Source organism: Fukomys damarensis, unplaced genomic scaffold (genome assembly GCF_012274545.1).
Source record: "Fukomys damarensis isolate Sample0158 unplaced genomic scaffold, DMR_v1.0_HiC HiC_scaffold_38, whole genome shotgun sequence".
NCBI lineage: Eukaryota > Metazoa > Chordata > Mammalia > Rodentia > Bathyergidae > Fukomys > Fukomys damarensis.
Window position 1 is genome coordinate 67,776,000 of NW_022900950.1, and position 6,464 is coordinate 67,782,463.

Consider the following 6,464-nt stretch of genomic DNA (forward strand, 5'->3'; position numbering starts at 1 on the left):
TGAAGGGCATCTGACCAGCTACGATTCAATATTTTTCTGACTTCTGAGACAAAGAAATGCAGACTCTTACAAAGTTTTGTAACTTTGTTACATTGAACAGCCAGAGGTTGACTCCCTACTATGCAGAAGTGGAACAGGTCCAGGTTATGTGAGCTCTAATGTCAGTATACATCTTAGAAGCTTTGTCAAGAAAAATTGTACAAAGTAAAAAAATAGGAAACAAAGTATGAGAGGAAATGAGGTATAAATTTTACAAAGCTGACAAATGCCCACTATCATCACAGAATCTATTGAAACAGTATATTTTTTCTCAACTGTCTAACACTCCACTGTATATATTTTCTTATATTTCTAGGCTGTATATTCTGGTCATTTTTACAAATGCAAATAATTTTTAAATACAATTTCTTGAAAAGATATTAAAATATTTTATTTTCTTTTCAGAACAGTAGGTTGAAATGTATTCTTTGTCATACATAGTTTGGAGGAAGAAACGGGTTATTTTTACCACACTTTTATGTCATATAAATCTTTAGAATCATTGGAAATTTGTGTCTAAGTTTTTTGTCTCATGAATGAGCTGTAAGATTTTTAGGGCATTTCCTTTCTTGTGCAAGTCAATCAAATATTTTATGACAACATTCACCCACTTTTTCACTGATGATTAATTATAGTGGTATATCAATGAATTTTACACTACTTTTTTGGTGTTAGTATTTTTGTCAAATCAGCAGGAAATTTAAATATTTTTTCTAATTAATTTTATTGGTGCATTTCAGATACACAACATAATGACATTCATCATTGGAAATTTGCACCTTTACATAATCCATCTTGGTTCTTATTGTTTCCCCATTCCCCTGCCCTCCCTTCAAAGCCTCTACCCTTTCCTATCTACAAAGACTTTGTTTCCATTTTTTCTTTTTCTCCTATTAATTCCCTTCCCTTCTTTCCTTTCCCCTCATTTCCCTTCCCTTTGCACCTTTTCTTCTTATTTCACATAGATATAGAACTTTAAATCTTTTCTCCACTATGTTCATAGGGAATATCACTCTTAACTGAACTCAATGTGAAATTTATCTCTCCTTATCCTATTTGGGATTTATCATTCCACTGCTGGATTGCTGTGTCAGAGACAGTATGAAATTTATCACAACTTACTTCTTCATGGAAGAGTATCTACTCATCTCTTATGGAAATATAGAAAAAATAGTTTCACTTTGTCTTTTACTATGGATATACACTCTTCATTGTCCAGTATATCCTTGCTGGGGAGAAGCTATCATCTTGACTAGTTGGTGGTAAGAACTGAAACCTCTGTCTACAAACCTCTGAAATTTGCAAAGTTAGCCAATCTTCCATGCCTAACAGTTGGAGGCTGCTGGCTTCAGAGTCGACAGACTCCATGCCTTTCAAGCTTCGTCTGTTCTGCTACACACACGGTTGTCTTGCTGGGTGTTGAAGATCATTTGTACAGCAACTAAACTTCTGGCCCCACCTTCAGAGTCACCGGGTGAGTAAAGTGAGATGCATTTGTGGGAGTAGAGACCACACTGGCAAGCCAGGGGGCAATACAGGGACCCTCACAGAGATGTAGGACAAAAGGTTAGTTAAGATGGAAGAAGACAGTGCCCTTAAGAAACTGTAAATAGGGTGTCTTATCCATACACAATTTACAAAATCATCTTGCTTATGTTAGTATAATGGTAGGGCCTCAGAAGGGACATTAGAAATAGATCCAGAGCAGAAATTTCCCTCATGACAGTAATATTTTAGGAAAACTTTCTCTTCCTTCAAGCCAGAGAAGGGCCCTTCTCTGTTCCCATTTTTCTGCTTTGCCTGTGCAAGCCTCACTTTCTCCATATAGAGATTTAAAGTATAACCAATTTTATGTCCCCGTGAGAAAATTAGCTCATCTGATTAAACTGAAGCCTTTGAGAGACCCACTGAGATGGTGAGCAGTCCACCTCCACTGTGTGAAAGGGCCCTTGCACTCAGAGCACCTTCAGAGGGCATCAGAGAGGCTCAGAACATCCTGAGGCCGTGAGATTCCCACAGAGAGGGAACCAGAACACAGAACGAGGCTGCACAAAGGCTCCCAAGAAACCAAATCTTTTTTTTTTTTTCTCTCATTGAGTTTATTCTCATTGAGTTTACTGGTACATTTTAGGTATTCAGTACAGTTACACACATCATTGGGATCTTGTACCTTTACATGGCAGGTCTTGGTTCTCATTTTCCCCCATACCCTGCCCTCCCTTCACCACCTCCTCCCTTTCCTATTTACAAATATTTTATTTCCATTTTTTCATTTTCTCATATTTTTTCTTTTCCCTTATTTCCTTTCTCCTATCCTTCCCACTTCCCCTACACCTTTAGCCCTTTTCTTCCTATTTCACATTGTCAAATCCATTGGAGATTGGATAAAGCAGATGTGGTTTTTCTATAAAAGGGAATACTACTCAGCCACAAAGAATGAAAGATTGAAGTCATTCATAGGAAAATGGATGCATATTGAGGATATATTCTCAAGTGAAATAAGTAAGGCACACGTGTAAATACCAAAGAAACCAAATCTTTAATAGGTTTCCTTGTCTGAAATCACCGCTCTACATACACTGTTTGGCAAATAGCAAATATACAAATATATACTGCCATAACTCCTGTAGGTTTCTAAAGACTTGGCAAAACTTGAAACACCTGCTGTGAGAAACATTAAATTATCAACAAATATTTAAAGGTTTTCCTATGTTTTCTTTTCAGGCTCACAGAAAGATTATGAAAGATGCCCGAGTCCTGGAGTTTAGCAAACATTTCCAAGTGCAGATAGACTAACTAACAAACATCGTTGTCAATGACGGTGATAAGACAACAGAGATTCTTAGGGCTAAAACTATAAAAATGTGTATAGTTATCTACTCCAGCAACTGTATTCCTATAACTTGCAGAATTTCTCTAGGAAAAAAAAAAATTCCAGTACAAACTTCTGTATATGGTGAACTAAAATTTGTTTCCTTCTCAAGAGTTCTGATAGTGAAGAATAAAAGTTACTGAGCGCATAACTTAAAAATAAGACACAGATTTGCAAGCCATGAGAGAACACGTTTTTTCTGGACCCCATAAATATCTCTAGTTTTCATAATTACTATGAGATTATTATTATATTTTTTATAATTGCCACCATGCATATACATGCAAAATGACTTATTAAAATTAATGCTTTAGTCCCACATAAATTAACAACAGTTTTTGTCTGAGGAAAACAATGTGACACATATTCGTGAAAATTTAGAAGTATAGCTTAAGTTGTATTTTTCAAATCCCTTCATCCATTTCCCTTCTGGCTCAATTAATTGATACCTATTGCTTTATTTTACATGACTGTTGGTATAAAATTATATATGAAAACTTAAGATAACTCAATTCCTTTCAAAGAGTATAGATACCACAAATAGTCTGTAGTCAATGGATAAACTATAATAGAATGAATCAATTCTTGTAATTTGAAACAGAATTGTAAGTATGCAAATTAAAATGTCTTATTTAAAATTATATGAATTCATCTTCATAATGTGTGGTTATGTGGAAGGTCACTGCAAAGGAGTGGAAGTATAAGTCCTAATTCTGATTCCTGTTCTAAATACCCACTTGTTCTCGAGTCAGTTCATTTCTCCATCATTTAATGTTTCCTTTCAGGAAGTACAGATCCTATCAGTTTCCTAACTACTTAGAGCTATTATGAGCAAATGTGGCATCAGATGTGAAACACTTCATGTACAAATATGGGGCATAATTATTTTAATAAGACCAGTAATTAAAGTAAATTTCTACCTTTCTCACCGTATTTACTGTCAGTCTTTCTCTTGGAGCCAAACAATGAATCCATTTGACTAGTCATGTGACTACATTAGCGTTTATGGTCACACAATGAAATATAGGCAGAGGCACTGTTCTAAATATCTTTTGGTGAAGAATATCTTCTAAAAATCAGACTGTAATTTGCTTTCACAATAACCCTTCTTTTTAGGTACCACATACAGTTACATGATTTAGTGAGTTAAAATATTGCAATTGCACCACTGGGAAACAGAGGACACATTTCTATGTGTAGTGCAACTCTGCACTTTGACACCTGGTTCATGTTTCTGAGTTTTATCCACCATATAAAATTTTCCATATAATATTATACTGACTCTAAGTTTGTACCTTGACCTTACCACACGTGCAGCTATACACAAACAAAAGAAGTCTTGCCACTTTCAGAGTTTTGTAAGATGAAAGGAGTAACGCTGCAAAAATGCTGCAAAAATCACGAAGCACAGACTCTTTAAAGAAGTGATTCAAATAATATATCTACTGTTGAGTTCTCTCCTTCCTCAAGAAAGATTACATGTGTTTTTAATGTTAAAAAATAATAGTGGAAATCTAAGTCAGCATCAAGTACAAGCTTAAGCATCTTTAAGGTTATGGTTTCAATCCCCAGTCTCACTGATCCCCCAGAGGGAGAATATATATTAAGAAATAATTAGACATTGAAATTTTAAATATTCACAACTTTAAGAATTTTTGAAGAAAATCATGTGTGCCACCCTAGAGTTTAAATATAACTCAAATACTAAAGATGGAATAAGAAAAGAAAAAAAGAGAATGGGAGTGTTTTCTACCACAAGTATGTGATTCAAGTTGAATAATAAACTTGTCATAGAACTTTACATTTTTTAAAATACACATTGTACAATCAAAATAATAAAAAATTCAAAACTCATTAATATGCAACTGGATTGGTCCTTATAATAATTTTATACATAAGTGATTGAGAACAGGTCAAGCCAGGTGTGGTAGAGCAAACCGGTGATCCCGTAACTCCAGAATGTTGAGGTTGGGATGTAGCTTAGTGCAAAGGCCCTGGATTCAATCCACATTAAAAAGAAAAAGAAAAGCATTTCAACCCATTCATTTACACTAGAGTAAGAAATTCCTTGTTCTCACTAATTTAAATTTGTTTAATTTGTACTCCATAAATTTCTTATATGTGCTGACATTTGAGTGTGAACATTACAATCATCTTCCAAAATACCTGCTTCAAAAATAAAATCAATTGATACATTCATGTTAGATTGATTCTAACTTCCTTTATGCTTGGTTCTGATGTGGATCTCAGTAAGAACTCAGCTAAAGCAGCAAAGCAATCTAAGTCCCTTGAGGCTGAATCACTCCAGATATATCTTTACCCTCAAACCACATCTTAATGTGTTATAGCCACAGTGTTCTTATCTGTTAAAAAGTCTTGAATTACACATTTCCTCTTTGGTCCAACAGTTACACGTGAGAACTTTTATATTTCTAAGGAGCTAGAGGTTTTTAGCATCATCCTTAAAGTTCTGATATACTACCTGTGAACAGAAAAACTGATCTAGAAAATAGTACAGTGCCTTCTTTCCAAAATTAGTTTTAAGGGTACTTGGAGACAAGGTATGGGCACAATTGAGGAAGTAAAATGTTCAATCTATAGCTGTTAACTTGGAATTATTATATTCTAATATTCTGTGTCCTTTGCAAGTCAACTTGATAATACTAATGTCTCAGGAATTTTTTTTCTCTACCTTTCTCTTTAGGTTCTAATAGTTCTGAGCTTAAGTGCCACAGTGCTACAGCGAGGACATGAAAGTGAGTGACAATCTTCTCTTCATTGTGGGTGACGTATTTTATGCCACTTGAATCTTATCTTTCTATCAATGAAATCTCACTCTTTCCCTATATTTTTATTGTGTTTTACTTTCTGTCTCTACTTCTTGCTCATCTACCTTTTCTTTCTGGTTCCTTATCTATTGTTTTACTTCAATGTACATCACGAGAGGCATTGATTTCAATCCATTCCAAGAGACTTCTTTTAATGGAAGTCCATAACATTAATATTATTTACACAGCTATGATTTTGATTTTGATTTTAACTTAAAACATATTGTTTGTTGTTTTCTGTTTGCCTTGTTTTCTCATGTTTTGGAATCATATGTTGTTTCACTCATTTAATAGTATCTACTGAAGTATTTGTGGCAGATATCATGACATGGAGCTAAGTTTTCATTTAAGTGACTTGGAAGATAATTCATAATAGCCTCTTTTCAGTCTTCTCTGTTAAAAATTAACATATGTAAAGCCTGCCCGAGGTGATAAATTTGAATTATGGTGCCCCATTATTCTTTGTATTAACATCCTTTCATTTTTCTTCAGAGTACTTTGAAAGGCTTTATTTGTGGTATGAGAAGAGACTACAGTAAAAGCATAATCTCATAGAAAATCGAACCGATACATAAAAAGTAAGACACATTTTAATTCCACGTGTAGCTTTATTTTTCAGTAAGGACATGTGGTAGAGAACAGGCCAATTACATGCTTTGAAGTAACTCAAAACACCAAAACTTCTGGTGTGCAATAGCTATGGGAGAATAACTAGTCTACAGCAA